Here is a 20,637-nt window from a genome sequence, read left to right on the forward strand (position 1 = left end):
ATTCCCCTTCCCTCTCCTGACAGTCACCCAACTACCTGTCTCCTGACTCCTAGGGGTGACTATCTCCCTGAAGCTCCTGCCTATTTCTGCCTCTGCCTCCTGAATGATCCGAAGTTCATCCAGCTCCAGCTCCAGTTCCCTAACACAGTTTGTCAGGAGCTGCAACTGGATGCACCTTTTGCAGGTGTAGTCATCGGGGACAGCTGTGCTCGCCCTGACTTCCCACATACTGCATTCGGAGCACTCAACTGCCCTAACTGCTGCCTCCATTACCTACTCCTAAGCTAATTAGATTAATTAAAGCTTACCCGGCCTTACCTCACCTGGAGTGAAGCTCGTACTCAGCCTCTGCTCGCTTTTTAAATTCCCCTGCTGATCTCAGAGACCGACTTTCACGCGCTTGCGCAGTCATGCCCCGTTCAACCTCACCTCTGCCTGTTCTCGCTGAAGCCTGATTGAGCCAAAGCCGTCCCACTCTGCCTCAGTCCACTTCGACAATGGCCACTACAACGATGGCCGCTATATATGGCGATCTTTCTTTTCAACCTTTGGCGTGCTACATCACGTGCCTGCGCAGTCTAGGCTCTTTGCCCCGATCAGTTAAAAAAAAAAACAGCTTCTCTCTGAGCTTCTTTTACCTCTTCCCTCTCCACCTCTTGCTGCGATTTAAATAGGGGAAGGCAAAATAGAAACATATCAGAGGGAATGAGAGGAAGAGATTGATGGCATTTGTCTATTGGTATTTGATGTGTGAAGTCTTTTAAAGGCCAGTTGATTAGAGCTCAGGATTAGAATGTTCCTGAAGATGAAAGAATGGGAACACTGGAATCTGAAGCCACATCTAGACTATACAAAGAAATATTGTAATTTTAGTTTTAAAAAAAGCAAAAGAAAAAAGCCTGTGCAGGATTTATGAAGCTGAAACCAGACAAGGAGGACTTTAAGAAACATAAATAAAGCAGGAAAGAATTTCAACAAGGAACTGGGAAGGCTAAAAGGGTTCATGAAATATCATTAAGTGGGATTAGGGAGAATCCTGTTGGGGATTCAGGAGTTATGGAATGAAGCGAATTTAGCAGATATTAATTCTTCCCTGTCCTGATGATGGGTCTCGGCATGAAATGTCGGCCATTTATTCCACTCCATAGATGCTGCCAGGCCTACCAAGCTCCTCCAGCATTTTGTATGAACTCCATCCACAACAACATAGAACATCGAACATAGAAATTTACAGCACATTACAGACCCTTTGGCCCACAATGTTGTGCCAACCATGTAGCCTACTCTAGAGACAACACAGACAGGATTTCCTGGTGGTCAGCCACTTTAATTCTAATCCCCATTCCCATTCTGACATGTCAATCTACTGCCACGCTCAGGTTGGAAGAGCAACATCTTATATTCTGTCTGGGTAGCCTGCAACCTGATGGTAATTTCTATCCCCTCACCCCCCTTTTCCATTCTCCACTCTGACTTCCCTTTTACCCCTTCTATTCTCCTCACCTGCTTATCGCCTCCCTCTGGTACCTCTCTTCCTTCCCTTTCCCCTCTCCTATCAGATTGCCTCTTCTTCATTCCTTTACCTTTTGGACTGAGCCAACCAGTGCCATTCCACTCAATAATAAGTATACCACTTTGGATACTATTGTGGTGGGGGGGGGGGGCAGCGAATGGGGAAAGACCTGCTAGGGAGAAGCGGCAGCAACTGGGTCTCTGGTACTGAGTTTGGCTCTGTGGCTCAGAAGGGGAGGAGAAGAAGATGAGTGTGGTAGTGATAAAGGATTCCATAATTGGAAGAGCAGACAGCAGATTCTGTGGACATGAAAGAGGCACCTGACAGTATGTTGCTTCCAGGGTCAGGGATGTCTCAAAACATGTCTACAATATTCTAAAGAGTGAACAGCCAGAAGTGATGGTACATATTGCTACCAATGATATAGGTAGGAAAAGGGATGAGGTCCCAAAGAGAGAATATAGAGATTTAGGCAGAAAGCTGAAAAGCAGGACCAGCAGGGTAGTAATCTGTAGACTGCGGCCTGTGCCACACACCTGTGAGGGCAAGAATAGGATAATTTGGCAAAAAGCTGTATAACTGAGGAATTAGTGCAGGAGACAGGTTTTTGGATTTCTAGAGCATTAAGAACTATTCTGTAGAAGGTATGATCTGTAGAAAAAAGACAGGTTACACCAGAACATAAGGGGGACCAATCTCCCTGCAGGCAAGTTTGCTAGAGCTGTTGAGAAGGGTTTAAACTAATTTGGCAGGGGGATAGAAACCAGAGTGATAGGGCTGAGGATGAGGCAATTGTTATACAAACTGAGGTAGTGTGTAGTGAGGCTGGTAGTAAGGACAGGCAGTTGATAGGGCAAAATTGCAGTCAGTGGGATTAGTTGAATTGTAACATGGTGCAAAATCGAAAAGAGAGATGAATACAGGACTGAAGGTGTTATATTTGAATGCACACTGTATACAGAATAAAGTAGATGACCTTGTAGCACAGTTAAGAGATTGGCAGGTATGATACTGTGGACATCACTGAGACAGTTGAGAGTTTAAGCACAAAGGATACACATTGAATCAAAAGAATGGGCATGTAGGCAGAGGGGTGGGTAACTGTTGGTAAAAATTGAAATCAAATCCTTTGAAAGAGGTGATATAGGATCGGACAATGTAGAAACATCGTGGGTAACTGCAAGAGTAAAAAGACCTTGATGGGAGTTATATATCTGAACAGTAGCCAGGGTATTGGCTATAAATGACAGCGGAAGATAGAAAAGGCATGTAAAAAAAAATATTATGACATGCAGGTAGATTGAGAAAATCAGGTTAGTGCTGGATCCCAAGAAAGAGAATTTGTACAATGTCTACGAGAAGGCTTTTTTAGAGCAGCTTATGAGTCAGTTCGCTAGAGGAAAGGCAATTCTGGATTGGGGGTTGTGTAATGAACCAGATTTGATAAAGGAACTTAAGGTAAAGAAACCTTTATGAGGCAGTGATCATAATCTGATAAAACTCACCCTGCAGTTTGAAATGAGAAGATAAAGTCAGTTCTGTCAGTATTACAGGAGGCATGAGAGAGGAGCTGGCCAAAGTTGATTAAAAGGGGACATATCAGGGATGATGGCAGAACAGCAATGGCTGGAGTTTCTGGGAGAAATTCAGAAGGCACAGAATAGATACATTCCAAAGATGAAGAAGTATTCTAAAGAGAGGATGAGGCAACTGTGGCTGACCAGGGAAGTCAAAGATAGCATAAATGTAAAAGGAAGTGCATGCAATATAGCTAAAATTAGTAGGAAGTTAGAGAACTGGGAAGCTTTTAAAAACCAACAGAAGGCAACTAAAAGAGCAATAAGAGAAAATATGAAATATGAAGGTAAGCTAGCCTATAGAAGATTGGCTGACCAGCAGGAGGCAAAGAGTGGAAATAAAGGGGGCCTTTTCTGGTTGACTGCCAGTGACTAGGTGTGTACTATTCACGCTTCTTTCTTCTTCCTTTCCAGTTGTGATGAACGGTCTCGGCCTGAACATCGACCGTTTATTTCTCTCAATAGATGCTATCTAACCCCTGAGTTACTCCAGTATTTTGTTAACAGGAATACAAGTTCTTTCTCATGCACACAGCTCTTTTATGTGTGTACACACACAAACACACATTCCTACTTTGACTCAGTTAAGACTCTGTCTTTCTGTCCCTTTCACTTACACTCATTTCTGAACATAAAAACCACCCCATGCCATCTCCCCAACTCATATGTACACACACATGTGCAGAGCCCCACTCTCACTCACATACGACCATACAGGCAGTTCCCTTCAAAATTCCCTGTTCCCTCCAATGTTATTTTTTTTTAAAACAGCTGCGCAGACCAACCATTACTCTGAGCATGAAATGCTCAAACAGCCTGCAAACTGCACAGCACTTCAATAAATTGGTATATATAAAGAAAATGGCAGCTGTGCGACAAGAACGGCTACATATGCAGGAGCAATTCAGTTACTGGGCAGGTGTGCACTCGCGCTGCTCAGAGGGAACATTGCACCCCTTCTCTCTCTCACTCACGCACATGCTAATACAGACCTCCTCCCTCCCTCTCTCCGTCGCTCACGCATGCGCTAATACAGACCTCCTCACTCTATCTCACTCACGCACAGGCTAATACAGACCTCCTCCCTTTCTCACTCACGCACAGGCTAATACAGACCTCCTCCCTTTCTCACTCACGCACAGGCTAATACAGACCTCCTCCCTTTCTCACTCACGCACAGGCTAATACAGATCTCCGCCCTCTTTCTTGCTCACACACATGCAAATACAGACCTCCTCCCTCGCTCTCACACAACACACACACATGCTAATACAGACCACCTCTCCCTCACTCATGCACAGACTAATACAAACCTCCTCCCTCTCCCTCACCCACGCACTCGCTAATACATACCTCCTCCGTCCCTCACACACACTTTAGTACAGACCACCTCCCTCCCTCACGCTCAAACGCAAAGAGACCTCCTCTGCCACGCACACACTAGTACAGACCCCCTCCCTCATTCACGCACATGCTGGTACAGACCCCCTCCCTCCATCCCTCATGCACACACTAATACAGACCTCCTCCCTCCCTCGTTCGCTCACGCACGCGCACAGAGAACCCCAATCTCGCTCTCACACACTCACGTTTACAGAAATCCCCTCCAATATATACAAGAACCCCTCCCCCCCACACACATGGGTACATAGAAACCCCACTTTCTCACTCACAAACACATGGGTTTACAGGAACATTCCTCCCCCACCCTTCTCTCACACATACGGGTCATTAGACTCTGGCATGGTGCCAGAGGACTATAAAATTGCAAGTATCACTCCACTCTTTACGAAAGGACAAAGTCAGTGTGGTTTCCTTCAGGGAAAATCTTGCCTGACAAACCTGTTGGAATTCTTTGAGATTACATGTAGGATAGATAAAGGGGATGCAGTGGAGATTGTATATTTGGACTTTCAGAAGGCCTTTGACAAGGTTCCACACATAAGACTGCTTACCAAGTTAAGAGCCCATGGTATTTTCAGAAAATACTGACATGGTTTAGAGCATTGGCTGATTGGTAGGAGGCAGCCAGTGGGAATACAAGGATCCTTTCTTCATTACCAGTGGTATTCCACAGGGGTCAGTGTTAGGACCACATCTTTTTATGCTGTTTATCAATGATTTGATTATGGACTAGATGGCTCGGTTGCCAAGTTTGCAGATGACGAAAAGATTGGTGGAGGGGCATGTAGTGTTGAGGAAACAGGTAGACTGCAGAACGACTCAGATTAGAAGATTAGGCTAAAGAGCTGCAACTGAAATACAATATTGGAAAATGTATTGTCATGCACTTTGGTGGAAGAAATAAATGAGCAGACTATTTTCTAAATGGGGTGAAAATCCAGAAGTCTAAGGTGCAAAGGGATTTGGGAGTCCTTGTGCAGAGCATCCTGAAGGTTAACTTGCAGGTTGAGTCAGTGGTGATTAAGGCAAATGCCATGTTAGCATTCATTTCAAGAGGTCTGGAATACAAGAGCAGGGATGTGATGCTGAGGCTTTATAAGGCACTGGTGATGCCTCACCTTGAGTATTGTGAACAGTTTTGGGCTCCTTATTTTAAGAGATGCACTAGCCTTGGAGAGGGTTCAGAGGAGGTTCACAAGGATGATTCCAGGAATGAAAGGGTTATCATTGGAGGAATATTTGATGGCTCTGGGTCTGTACTCACTGGAATTTAGAAGGATTGGGGGGGGGTACTTTCTCATTGAAACCTTTGAATGTTGAATGGCCTGGACAGAGTAGATGTGGAAAGGATGTTTCCCATGGTGGGGGAGTCTAGGACAAGAGGGCACAGCCTCAGGATAGAGGGGTGTCCATTTAAAACAGAAATGCAGAGAAATTTCTTCGGCCAGAGGGTGGTGAAGTTGTGGAATTTGTTGCCACATGCAGCTGTGGAGGCCAGGTCGTTGGGTGTGCTTAAGGCAGAGATTGATAGGTACTTATTTGGACACAGCATCAAAGGTTACGGGAAGAAGGTCAGAGAGTGGAGCTGAAGAGGGGAAAAAAGGATCAGCCATGATTGAATGGCAGAACAGACAGTTCTGGTATACAGACCCCCTCTCACATAGAAGTAAGCTCATTGGAAGCCCCGGTTTTCTAAAGCTGGAGCTTGTTGCCCTTGGCCATCTGGCAAAGAGAACCCCACTCTTCTCGGTCACACACACAGTTATGTAGGACCTCATTCTCTCTTTCACGCACATGGGCATATAGACACCCCACACTTTCTCATACACACGGGTATCCAGAACTCACTCTCAGTCACACACGCGCGCGATTTTGCAGGCTACACTCCACCGCGCTCTCTCTCCCTCACAGGTACGCAGCCCCTCTCCCTTACACACATGGCTATACAGAATCCCGCTTTCTCCGTCGCACACCGGTATATATGTCTCTCTCTCACACACGCACATTATATCTCCTCTCTCTCTTTCACGCGCGCACACCCATTTCCAATACAGGGTCTAACACAGATTCTCTCTCACATACAAGCAGCTTTCGTTGGAAGCCCTGGTTTACCGAAGTCGGGGCTCGCTACCCCTGGCCAACCGGACCGAATCGATGACGGCTCCTCGCCGTGGTGACCACCCCACCGCCAGCCTGGCATCCAGAGAACCGTCTCAAGGCCACCTATAACGGGACTCAATGTTCCCGCCCAACAACAGCCCCACCGGACTTACCAGAGCTGTAGATATGGTCAAGTTCAGCCTCGCTGGAAGCTCACGGCGTTCAATAACGTGAAAACGGCCAAGCAATTAAGTCTCGGTCACATTCGTTCCGCTCACCCTCTGGTCCCAAACCGTTAGAGGAGCGCAGCGGATTCTGGATCTGCGCTTGTTTTCATTTCCATAGAAAGTTGCCCGGATTCTTGGCGGAGGGGGGCGGGGTATGAGGGTTGGATAGTTGGGGAAGGGTGGGCTGTAAGTTTGATAAGAGGATAGGGGTGGATAAAAAGGACCTCGGTGCAGGCTACAAGTGCGATTCCTTAATCAAACTTCCCTCCCCACCGCCGAACACAGAAGGTTCCGGACCGATTCCACAATAGCAATAACAAAGGAGACCCCATCAACCCCTCCCCCAGCCTCTGCACTCACCTCCCGCACCGCCTGTTCCCTTCACTTCCTGGGTGCAGCTCCAGCCGCTGCCCGTGCACCGTGGGTTCTCCTCGAAAGCAGTCGCCCAACCCCGAATAAAGAAACCAGTCCCTACGGCAACGCCGTTTCATTCATCATCTCATTAACACGGCGTAGTAGCCGCTCACTCCGTCACCTCCTCCATAAACGTAAACACATCGCCGGCAGAAGATCAACTGTCGCGTATAAATATCAGGGAAATAAATTATATACATACAAATTATATTACATACATAAATTATGTATGTACACCAACTCCTAAATGTAGCGAATAACAGCTGCAAAATATCTAAAACAAGAGAAAATCTGCAGATGCTGCAAATCTGAGCAATATGCAAATACAAATTTATGCAATATCCAAATGCAGGAGGAACTCAGCAGATTCCTGTCGAAGGGTCTCGGCCCGAAATGTCGACTGTATTCTTTTCCATGGATGTTGCCTGGCCTGCTGAGTTCCTCCAGCATTTTGTGTGTGCTTCAGGAAATATCTATCGTACTTCAAACTGTTTTTGTATATTAGCTATCTACAACTTGTACAAATGCAAGGTAACGTCATCACTTGCAATGCCAAAATAGATTACCATCAACAGGGATGTGTTCGGGCATGGAGATGCATTAATCTAATAGGTACTGTACACAATTAAAAAAAGTCAGAACTTAAGTTGCAGGAAGGGTGTGAATGGCAACTAAATATTCCTGGCTTTAGTTGCTTCAGGTGTGATAGAGTAGGAGGGGCCAGAGGAGGAGGTGTTGCATTGCTTGTCCGAGAAAATCTTATGGCGGTGCTTTGGAAGGATAGATTAGAGAGCTCCTCTAGGGAGGCTATCTGGGTGGAATTGAGAAATGGGAAGGGTGTAGTAACACTGATAGGAGTGTATTATAGGCCACCTAATGGGGAGCGTGAGTTGAAAGAGCAAATGTGTAAGGAGATAGCAGATATTTGTAGTAAACACAAGGTGGTGATTGTGGGAGATTTTAATTTTCCACACGTAGACTGGGAAGCTCATTCTGTAAAAGGGCTGGATGGCTTAGAGTTTGTGAAATGTGTGCAGGATAGTTTTTGCAACAATACATAGAAGTACCGACTAGAGATGGGGCAGTGTTGGATCTCCTGTTAGGGAATGCAATAGGTCAGCTGACAGATGTATGTGTTGGGGAGCACTTCGGGTCCAGTGATCACAATAGCATTAGCTTCAATATAATTATGGAGAAGGACAGGACAGGACATAGAGTTGAGATTTTTGATTGGAGACAGGCTAACTTTGAGGAGATGCGAAGGGATTTAGAGAGAGTGGATTGGGTCAAGTTGTTTTATGGGAAGGATGTAATAGAGAAATGGAGGTCATTTAAGGGTGAAATTATGAGGGTACAGAATCTTTATGTTCCTGTTAAGTTGAAAGGAAAGGTTAAAGGTTTGAAAGCACCATGGTTTTCAAGGGATATTAGAAATTTGGTTCGGAAAAAGAGGGATGTCTACAATAGATATAGGCAGCATGGAGTAAAGGAATTGCTCGAGGAATATAAAGAATGTAAATAGAATCTTAAGAAAGAGATTAGAAAAGCTAAAAGAAGATACGAGGTTGGTTTGGCAAATAAGGTGAAAGTAAATCCGAAAGGTTTCTACAGTTATATTAAAAGCAAGAGGATAGTGAGGGATAAAATTGGCCCCTTAGAGAATCAGAGTGGTCAGCTATGTGTGGAGCCGAGGGAGACGGGAGAGATTTTGAACGATTTCTTCTCTTTGGTATTCACTAAGGAGAAGAATAGTGAATTGTGTAAGGTGTGGGAAACAAGTAAGGAAGTTATGGAACCTATGACAATTAAAGAGGTGGAAGTACTGGCGCTTTTAAGAAATTTAAAAGTGGATAAATCTCCGGGTCCTGACAGGATATTCCCCAGGACCTTGAGGGAAGTTTGTGTAGAAATAGCAGGAGCTCTGACGGAGATCTTTAAGATGTCATTAGAAATGGGGATTGTGCCGGAGGATTGGCGTATTGCTCATGTGGTTCCATTGTTTAAAAACGGTTCTAGAAGTAAGCCTAGCAATTATAGACCTGTCAGTTTGACATCAGTGGTGGGTAAATTAATGGAAAGTATTCTTAGAGATAGTATTAATAATTATCTGGATAGACAGGATCTGATTAGGAGTAGCCAGCATGGATTTGTGCGAGGAAGGTCATGTTTGACAAACCTTATTGAATTTTTTGAAGAAGTTACAAGGAATGTTGACGAGGGTAAGGCAGTGTATGTAGTCTATATGGACTTCAGCAAAGCCTTTGACAAAGTTCCACATGGAAGGTTAGTTAAGAAGGTTCAGTCGTTAGGTATTAATGCTGGAGTAATAAAATGGATTCAACGGTGGCTAGATGGGAGATGCCAGAGAGTAGTGGTGGATAATTGTTTATCGGGATGGAGGCCGGTGACTAGCGGGGTGCCTTAGGGATCTGTTTTGGGCCCAATGTTGTTTGAAATATACATAAATGATCTGGATGATGGGGTGGTAAATTGGATTAGTAAGTATGCCGATGATACTAAGGTAGGAGGTGTTGTGGATAATGAGGTGGGTTTTCAAAGCTTGCAGGGAGATTTATGCCGGTTAGAGGAATGGGCTGAACGTTGGCAGATGGAGTTTAATGCTGAGAAGTGTGAGGTTCTACATTTTGGCAGGAATAATCCAAATAGAACATACAGAGTAAATGGTAGGGCATTGAGGAATGCAAAGGAACAGAGAGATCTAGGAATAACTGTGCATAGTTCCCTGAAAGTGGAGTCTCATGTAGATAGGGTGGTGAAGAGGGCTTTTGGAACGCTGGCCTTTATAAATCAAAGCATTGAGTACAGAAGTTGGGATGTAATGCTAAAGTTGTACAAGGCATTGGTAAGGCCAAATTTGGAATATTGTGTGCAGTTCTGGTCACCAAATTATAGGAAAGATATCAATAAATTAGAGAGAGTGCAGAGACGATTTACTAGGATGTTACCTGGGTTTCAGCACTTCAGTTACAGAGAAAGGTTGAACAAGTTAGGTCTCTATTCATTGGAGCGTAGAAGGTTGAGGGGGGATTTGATCGAGGTATTTAAAATTTTGAGAGGGATAGATAGAGTTGATGTGAATAGGCTGTTTCCATTGAGAGTAGGGGAGATTCAAACGAGAGGACATGATTTGAGAGTTAGGGGGCAGAAGTTTAAGGGAAACACGAGGGGGTATTTCTTTACTCAGAGAGTGATAGCTGTGTGGAATGAGCTTCCTGTAGAAGTAGTAGAGGCCAGTTCAGTTGTGTCATTTAAGGTAAAATTGGATAGGTATATGGATAGGAAAGGAGTGGAGGGTTATGGGCTGAGTGCGGGTAGGTGGGACTAGGTGAGATTAAGAGTTCAGCATGGACTAGGAGGGCCGAGATGGCCTGTTTCCATGCTGTGATTGTTGTATGTTATATGGTTATAAGTCTCTGCTTCCAAGATTTAATTTCCTCATGCTGCCCGTTATCTATCCACTCCAACCGTGGACTTCACCACGCCTCTTATTTTTCTAATGAAAATTATTAGCAAGACCAGAGGCTTGATCTCCAAATAGCATGTATCATGACCGCTCCCTCAAGAATGTACAGGTTGATTTTTCACTGGCAGATAGGAACGAAGACCAAGATTACACTCAGGGCTCCAGTGTTCCTCATCTACTCAAACCATCTTGCAATAGAGATAATCACACTGCCTTCCTGATGCCTGTTGCACCGATACGTCAACATTCAGGGCACCCGAAGTCACTCTGAACATCAACATTTCCAATTTTCTCATCGTTTAGAACATACTCAGCCTTTCTAAGATATCAGTAGTGGGAAAGTTATTGGAAGATATTCTGTATGAGTATTTGAATTGACATGGACTGATTAGGGATAGTCAGCATGGCTTTGTGTGTGGTAGTGAATGTCTAATAAATCTTATAGATTTCATCGTGGAAGTATCCAAGAAAGTTGATAAAGGCAAGGCAGTAGGTGTTGTCTACATGGACTTTAGCAAAGCCTTTGATAAGGTCCTGCATGGGAGGTTGGTCAAGAGTGTTCAGTTGGCCAGCATTCAAGATGAGATAGTAAATTGGATTGGACATTGGCTTTGTGGGAGGAGCTAGATAATGGGAGTAGATGATTGCCTCTTTGACTGCCTATAACTAGCGGAGTGCCGTAGGGATCAGTGCTGGGTCCATTGTTGTTTCCATCTATATCATCGATCTGGATGATAATGTAATCAAATGGATCAGTGGGTTTGCAGATGGTATCAAGATTGGGATTGTAGTGGAGAGCAAGGAAGACTATCAAACCTTGCAGCAGGTTCTGGACCAGCTGGAAAAATGGGCTGAAAAATACCAGTTTGAATTTAATGCTGACAAGTGCAAGGTTTTGCACTTTGGTAGGACCAATGAGGATAGGTCTTGCACACTGAACAGCAAGGTACTGGGGAGTGATGCCCAAAAATTCCAAAGGACTTTGGAAATACATAATTCATTGAAAGTAGCTTCACATATAGATAGGGTAGTAAGGAAAGCTTTTGGCATATTGGACAACGTATTGAGTACAGGAGATGGGATGTTATGTTGAAGTTGTACAAGACATTGGTGAGGTCTAATTTGGAGTATTGTGTGCAGTTTTGGTCACCTACCTACAGGAAGGATGCAAGTAACATTGAAAAAGTACAGAGAAAATTTACAAGAATAACACAAGAAATTTAAAAGAATAAAAATTAAGTTACCTCAAACAGTCTAACAGGAGGAGGTCATCACTTCCCTGGCTATAGAGCCTAATAGATACTCCTTATAGAGCCTAATGGCTGAGGGTAAGAATGACCTCATATAGAACTCTTTGAAGCAGCAATCTAATTAGGATTAGATTTAGTCCTAATCTATGACTAAAAGTGCTTCTCTGCTCTGGCATGCAGAGGGTGAGAATCATTATCCAGAATTGCCAGGATTTTCCATAGGGTCCTTTGTTCTACCAGAGCCTCCAGTGTGTCCAGTTTGACTCCTATAAAAGAGCCAGCCTTTCAATATGATTGCACTTGAAGTCAGTTTGAGCAAAAGAAAAATAAGTCCAAAACACTGTAAACTAAAATAAAGGCAGTACTGAGGGTATGAAAACCAAAGTGAACTAACAAATTAGATAAAGGGATTAATCCATCATGATGTAGTGGCAGACATTTAAGAGAATGTTTCAAAATACACAAACAGACATACATTGAGAAAGAGGTGTTCCAATGGAATCTGCGGTTAAATAAATAAAGTCTTATAAAAATAAGGTAGCACATCAGAAGATATGAAAAACCGCAAAGAATGACCGAAAGATTCATTAGAAGGGAAAATGACTACAAGATAAAGCTAGTCAAAAATGTAAACATTGACACTAAGACTTCATACAGTTGTTTTAAAAAGTTATCAAAATGTTAGTCCTATAGAAAATGAAGGGGTACATATAACATTCCGTAGTTCATGAATTGGAATGGGGCAAGGAATTTAGGGAAAATTACAATTCCGGGGCCACGATACCATGCAGATTGTTGGAAGTGCAGGCTAACAAGTTGTTTGGTCCTGATACATTTCATCCTAGGCTTTGAAAATAAGCGGCTAATCAGAGAGTTGATGCATTGGTCTTAATTTTCTGAAACTCCTTAGGTTGGATTGAAAGATATCAAATACCATTCCTTTGTTCAATAAGGGAAGGAATGAGAAAACAAGAAACCAAAGTCAGTTAGCTGAACATATATGAAAGTATTAGAACCTGTGAACAAGGATTTCTAAGGAGGATACTGAGAAAAATTCAAGAGGATCAGGCAAAACTAAACATGATGAGACATGCAAGCAATTCCAATGGAAAGAATGAAATATTCCCGTTTCAGACTGCTACAGCTGAAAACCACAGCTACATTTGTGGATTGCACATCGTTTTAAAGTGATTAAAAATATCATTACTCAAAGTCAACAAAGTCAAACAGACTCTGGTTGCAGGCACAGTTCCCCTTTACGACGGTGGAAGAGAGGATGCTGCTCTGGTTTATAAGGGTGTCAAAAGAAGTGTAGCTTTCGACTCCCAACACTGACCATCTTGCTGGCAAACGTACAGTCTCTGGTAAATAAAATTGAGGATCTCAGAGCTAGATTGCTGTACCAGAGAGACATCAGAGCCAGTTGTGTTTTTTGTTTCACAAGTCTTAGGTGTCCCCTGGCCATTCCAGACACAGCAATGCAGCTTGATGGCTTCATAATTCACTACCAAGATAGGACTGCTGAGTCTTTCAAAGGCAGAGGAGGTGGAGTATGCTTTATGATTAACTCTGCATAATGTACAAATGTGGCAGTGCTGTCCCAGGTCCTGCTCACCTGACCGGGAACATCTTATGATCAAGTGCTGACCATCTTACCTGCTGCGGGAAAGGTGTACATTCCACCTCAGGCCAGTGTCAAACCGGCTGTAGATAATTTGAGCAATGGGATCAACAGGCATGAAACAGTGCATCCTGGGGCCTTCACCATCATCTTAGGGGATTTTAACCAGGCCAGCTTGAAAAAAAGTCTCTAAATATTTTTTCCCAATAAATCACTCATAGTACCAGAGGAACCAATGCACTGAACCACTGTTACACCACTATCAAGAGTGCTATCCCATGCCCACACTTCGGGTAGTCTGATCACCTGGCTGTACTTCTACTCCTTGAGTATAGGCAGAGACTGAAGACTGCAGCACCAGTGGTGAGGACCAGGGAGGGTATGGACAAGAGAGGCGCAGGAGCACTTAGAGGACCGCTTTGAATCAGTGGACTGGACTGTATTCAGCAATTAATTGTCGAGTGTGAATGAGTACACTACAACTCTCACTGACTTCATTAAACCTGTGTGGATGAGTGTGTGCCTGCGAGAACTTACTGTACACACCCAAATCAAGAGCCGTGGATGAATCAAGAGGTTCATCATCGGCTGAGGGCTAGAGCTGTGGCATTCAAGTCTGGCAACTCAGGTCTGTACCAGAAAACCAGGTACAACTTGCAGAGGGCTAACTCAAGAGCAAAGGAAAAATTCTGAGTGAGGTTAGAGATGGAATCGGATGCATGTCAACTCTGGCAGGGTTTGCAGGCCAGTACTTCCTACAAAGTGAAACCCAACATCATGAATGGCAGTGATGCTTCACTCCCAGCTGAGCTCATTGCCTTTTATGCTCACTTTGAAAGGGAGAATAAAACTACAGATATAAGGCTCCCTGCAGCACCCGGTAACTCTGTGATCTCTGTCATGGAGGCCGACATCAGGCTGTCTTTCAAGAGGGTGAATCCTTGCAAGGCTATGGAGTACCTGGTAGTGCTCTGAAAACCTGTGCCAACCAACTGGCTGAGCTGTTCAAAGATACTTCTGATCTCTGATTGCTACAGTCAGAAGTTCCCACCTGCCTCAAAAGGGCAACAATCATACCAGTGCCCAAGAAAAGCAGAGTGAGCTGCCTTAATGACTGTTGTCCAGTAGCACTCACATTTATGGCTATGAAGTGCTTTGAGAGGTTGGTTACAGCTAGAATCAACTCCTGTCTCAGCAAGGACCTGGACCCACTGCAATTTGCTTATCACCACAATAGGTCTACAACGGATGTGACCTCATTGGCTCTTCATGTGGCTTTGGAATACCCGGACAATACCAATACTTACATCAGGCTGCTATCCATTGACTACAACTCAGCGTTTAACACAATCATTCCTACGGTTCTGATCGAAAAGCTCCAGAACCTGGACTTCTGTACCTCCCTCTGCAACTGGATCAACTCCCTAACAGGAAGACCACAACCTGTGCAGATTGGAAATAGCATCTCCACCTCGCTGACAATCAATGCTGGTGCACCTCAAGGATATGTGCTTAGCCCATTGCTCTACTCTCTCTCTACACCCCTGACTGTGTGGCCCAGCACAGTTCAAATGCCACAATAAATCTGCTGACAACACAACTATTGTTGGCAGAATCTCAGATGGTGACGAGAGGACACACATGAGCGAGATACTTATATCAGCTGGTTGAGTGGTGTCACAGCAACAACCTGGCACTCAACGTCAGTAAGACTGAAGAACTAATTGTGGACTTCAGGAACGGCAAGACGAGGGATCAGAAGTGGAAAGAGTGAACAATTTCAAATTCTTGGGTGTCAATGTCTCTAAGGATTTAACCTGGACCCAACATAACAATGCAGCTACAAAGAAGGAACGACAATGGCTATATTTCATTAGGAGTTTGAGGAGATTTGGTGTGTCACCAAAGACATCCACAATTTCTACAGATGTACTGTGGAGAGCATTCCAACTGACTCCATTACTGTCTGGTATTGGGTTGGGGGGGGTGCTGGGGTGCTACAGCACAGGATTGAAATAAGCTGCAGAGAGTTGTAAGCTTTGTCAGTTCCATCATGGGTACTAGCCTCCATAGTATCCAGTACATCTTCAAGGAGCAGTGCCTCAAAAAGGCAGCATCCATCAGTAAGGTCCCCATCACCCAGGATATGCCCTCTTCTCATTGCTACCATCAGGGAGGAGGTACAGGAGCCTGAAGGGACACACTCAGTGATTCAGGAACAGCTTCTTGCTCTCTGCCATCAGATTTCTGAATGGGCATTGAATCCATCAGCACCACCTCACATTTCACATTATATGCCAGTGATATTAAACCTGATTCTGATTCTGACATTTCCACACAGACCTGTCAATACTCAGCCCATTGATGGATCTGGAATCAGACATTGACCAGAATGGGAAAGGCAGTATTTCTCTGGTCTTTTAGGACATTGACGACCCAGATGGATTCTTACGAAAATCTTTGTTTTTGATCAGTTGTTTTTAAGTTCCCGGCACTTAACCGAAATGAAATTCTACCATTGCTATGGTGACATTGGAAGGCAGGCCTCTACCTTTCAATCTCCAAGAACCATTCTCGAACCAATGGAATTTCAGAAGAGAACACCAGTGTATCCTTCATCTCTATCACCACCTCCTTCAAAGCTCTCAGATGTAAGTCATCAGGCTTAGGATGACCCTTGCTTGTCAAAGTGACAACGTCTTAAATCTGAATAAAGCCACCTTACAACCATCAGGCCTGAACCAGCATGGATATCATCACTCACCTCAATGCTGAACTAACTCCACAACCTATGGACTCACTTTGAAGGACTCTGCAACTCATGATCTCAGTATTATTTATTTACTTGTTATTATTATTTACAATTTTTTTATTTTGAACATTGATCTTTGTTATTTATAGTCTTTTGTAAATTCTATTGTATTTCTTTATTTTCCTGTAAATGCCTACAAGAAAATGAATCTCAGGGTAGTATATATATATATATATATATATATATATATATATACGTACTTTGATAATAAATTTACTTTGATGTTGAATTGCAATCCTTATGTTAAAATTCAGTTATATTGGGATTGTGCATTTCTAATAGCTCCTACTTGCCTGGTCATCAATTAACCTATTCCACACAATACTTGACCCAAAGTAGCCTCTCCCTTGTTGAATTCTTGATGCGCGGATCTAGAAAATAATATTTATGTACTGCATGAATTCATCGTTATATTTTTTCCTGATTATACACTATTACTGAGAATTTTATTTGCCCAATATAAAGATCAACAAAGCCAAGGTCCAATATTGTCTTTATTGTGTCTCCAACTTCCTGTTTTATGTGTCCTACATAGTTTGGGGGCTAGTAGCCAAGTTCTTGCAATATCTACTGCCCCTTGCTCCTCCATAGCTCCAACAAACTGATCCTGCTTCACGAATAAAATCTGAAAATGCTGAAAGCGCTCAGCATTCAACAATCCACTGAATGTATCCAGCAATTCCTGTTTCAGTTTAAATCCTTATCTTAAAAGCCCAGATAGCCATTCTCAAGAAAACTTTCTCACTGCTATTAGGCTTCTGCACCAATCACCCCTTTTACATCCACGTCCTGGTGGTGAAACCATGTTCTTGAACCCTTAATTCTGCCTCTTCTATTTTCTCACTTTAACATTTCTTTCTGCACTTCTTCAGCTTGCACTACTATCATTGCACCATTCTGTTGTTCTGTGCTCAACTCTATTAATTATGTTTCTATTGTTACGTACCGTGGCACGTGACAGTGGTGTACTTGTCATGTGACAGGTGTCGAAGCTATACTGGACTTGAGGTAATGGTCTTGTGATGGTGGAGTGACATCATTTTCCTGCTGGTAGAGGTCATGTGACAGGTTTTTTTTACAGGGTATAAAAGGAGGACCCCTCCCTGTGAGGAGGGGCAGTTCATGGCTGGATTTGCCATTTTGACTTCATGCCACTGCGTGATCTAATATTATGACGCAGTGTGGTTGAAAGATGGAGTTTTATTTAATGCCTAAAGTTTAAAAGGTCATTGCCAGCAGTTTCTTTATAATACTGCTAGTTAAAAATCAGTGGAGAGTGAAGATCGGAGTTCGGGAGTTAAAAGATCGAGGAAAGTCCATTTCGACGGTGAAACAGGTTCGATCTTGTTTGATCCTCATTCGGATGGAATTCATTGGCTGTCCCCGTGTTAATCCCTGTGAATAGCAGAAAGGATTGGGAACAGTTTTGTCAAGGAAAGGTCAGTGCCTTTAAGCCATTACATTTCATCTTTGTAAATTCTCCGTGGGAAAAGTATAGTTCGACTGGGAACCACAACGACACAACGTGAAAGAGAACTTGAATCGTTTTAAAAAGTCTCTCCCTTAAATGGACTGTAAGCATTTTGAACTTTTGCAATACTGCTTTGAAGAACTGTTTTTGCAACATCGCTTTAAGAACTGTTTAAGCTGCCACACAGCAGCTGATTTCTGGTTACGTTAGTGATTTGTTTACCTTTTGGGGGTTTGTTTTTCAGTGTTCAATAAATGTTTTATTTGTTATAAAAACCCCTGCCTCACTCATATATTTATTGTTTCTGAATCTGTAACTGTATTACCAAGCATACTGTTTATGAGCTTCACATGAGCAAAGAATTTCATTGGAATTTGCTTATCCCCAGAACAGTCTATAACAGATCCAATCTTACTGGCTCTCCAGTCTGCTTCGGAGCACCTTGACAACAACAAAACATATGCCAGACTTTAATTTCAAGCCAAACCGTTGTGCTCACCCCTTGCTGGAAAGCAGTGATGAGGATTTTACCCCGCCTCAACCGCAAGCTTGTGGAACTTTACTGCGTGATCCCTCACTGTCCCTTTCCTTTGGTGCATGTCTGGGAGTTGGTGGACTGCATCCTGACCCCATACTCTCTTGAACTGTCAGTACCTCCAGTTGAACTCTGCCTTTTTGTGTGTTTTCCCCTAGCTGTCAGTCTGTGATTTTGCATTGCCATGTGCTCCTGTTTGTTTTCATGCCCCATGTGCCTCTCTCTCTGCTCCTGCTCTACTCTGGCCCCTGTATTACTGAGTACTCTGCATCTCACCTGTTTCTCATTATTACCTGTATTGCTGCCACCTGTGTCTCATTGTGCTCCACCTATCATCTGCCTTTCTGTTTATTGCCCAGTGTATTTTAGTCCAGTGTTTTCACCTGTTTGTTGCCAGATTGTGCCAGTGAATTTTCCTGAGCCTTTCTTATCTGAACTCTGTCTGTCTTCCTTCCAATTCTGGTTTTTGGACTTCTCTGGAACTTTTGATCTCTGCCTGAACTTTGATGCTGACTTTGTTGCCTCTCTCAATTTGCTACTAAAGAAATACCACAGTGCACACAGTACTTGGTCTGTCATTGAGTCCCTACTTCAGCATCCTGACAACTATGAATTGTTGGCAGGACTGGGCTGCATGGGAACCTTGTTCTCATAGAGCATCGAACAGTCTGAGTGGAGGTCTACCTAAGAGAATCACCACGTAAGCCATTTTGCATGCATCATCATCAAACTGACCTGCCTGGGTTTTGGAAGTCAGCTCACACTAGGTAATAACGTTTCTGCAGCCATCAGGATCATCGGATTATCTGCCTGGTGGAGGAATACTCTACTCTGATGTGGAAACTGCTAAGGGAATTGGGGCATTAGTGGCTGAGACTGACAGAGAAAGATGTAGGAGATGCTGTGAGTGGTACTGTCCTGGCTGAAGGCAGCTGCTTCTGAATTATGGCAGCAAGAGCTGTAATGGTTGCCACCTGATTTTTGGCTCTGTGGAGAGCTACTGAACCATCAATGCAAACACTGACACTGGTTCTTCTTGTCTGGACTGGTCTTACTGCTCTGAAAGCAGTTGTTCCACTGTGTAGGCCATCTCAGCCAAGCCAGACTCCATTGACTTGAACTTCTCCTCCATCTGACCAACAGACTTCGGTTTGCACAGGGCTTGTCACCACGTCAACCAAATCATCCCGTAGAAACAAGGGACATTAGAAACAAGGGAGAATCTGCAGATGCTGAAAATCCAAGCAACACACACAAAATGCTGGAGGAACTCAGTGGACCAGGCAGCATCCACAGAAAAGAGTAAACAGTCTACATTTCAGGCCAAGACCCTTCAAACAGGGATGGAGAAAAAAAGATGAGTAGACTTAAAAGGTGGGGGAGGGAAAAACACAAAGAGGTGAAACTGGGAGGGGTGAAGTAAAGAGCTGGTAAGTTGATTGGTGAAGAGATACAGGGCTGGAGAAGGGGGAAATCTAATCGGAGAGACAGAAGGCCATGGAAGAAAGAAAAAGGGGTAGGAGCACCAGAGGGAGGCGATGGGCAGATAAGGTGAGAAGGGGAATAGGGGATGGGAAATAGAGAAGCGGGTGGGGAGCATTACCAGAAATTCGAGAAATTGATGTTGATGCCATCAGGTTGGAGGCTACCCAGATGAAATATAAGGTGTTGTTCGTTCAACCTGAGTGTGGCTTCATTGTGACAGTAGAGGAGGCCGTGGATATCATATACACCTTATATTCTGTCTGGGTAGCCTCCAACCTGATGGCACGAACATTGATTTCTCGAGCTTCCAGTAATGGCTCCCCCTTCACCTATCATCATTCCCTCTCTCAACTTGTCTCTCTGCCTGCCCACCGCCTCCCTCCCTCCAGTGCTGCTTCTCCCTTTTCTTTCATCCATGGCCTTCTGTCCTCTCCTATTATATTCCCCCTTCTCCAGCCCTGTATCTCTTTCCCCAATCAACTTCCCGACTTTTTGCTTCATCCCTCCCACACCGCCGCCCCCCCCCCCCCAGTTTCACCTACCACCCTGGGTTTCTCCATCACCTCCACCAGTTTTTAAATCAACTCATTTTTTTTCTCCAGTTCTGCCGAAGGGTCTCGGCCCAAAACATCGACTGTTTACTCTTTTCCATAGATGCTACTTGGGCTGCTGAGATTCCCCTGCATTTTGTGTGTGTGGTACTGACCTTACCCTCTTTCCTACCTGCCCAGCAAAATTCAGGGC

At 43.9% G+C, this 20,637-nt stretch overlaps 1 protein-coding gene across 5 annotated transcripts in view; it reads right to left on the bottom strand.

Annotated features, from left to right (window-relative positions):
* LOC132385229 (CMP-N-acetylneuraminate-beta-galactosamide-alpha-2,3-sialyltransferase 4-like) overlaps nt 1-7,336 on the bottom strand; it is a 133,153-nt gene extending 125,817 nt beyond the window's left edge. The window contains exon 1 of one of the 5 annotated variants that reach the window (XM_059957211.1): nt 7,182-7,336. The gene's annotated coding sequence lies outside the window, so the exon portion shown is untranslated. Of the gene's footprint in view, nt 1-6,767; nt 6,971-7,181 lie in introns of those variants that run through there. The other 4 variants (XM_059957204.1, XM_059957209.1, XM_059957205.1 and 1 more) reach the window with 4 other exon arrangements.
* Nucleotides 7,337-20,637: the final 13,301 nt, after the last annotated feature.

This window comes from Hypanus sabinus, chromosome X2, assembly GCF_030144855.1.
Source record: "Hypanus sabinus isolate sHypSab1 chromosome X2, sHypSab1.hap1, whole genome shotgun sequence".
NCBI lineage: Eukaryota > Metazoa > Chordata > Chondrichthyes > Myliobatiformes > Dasyatidae > Hypanus > Hypanus sabinus.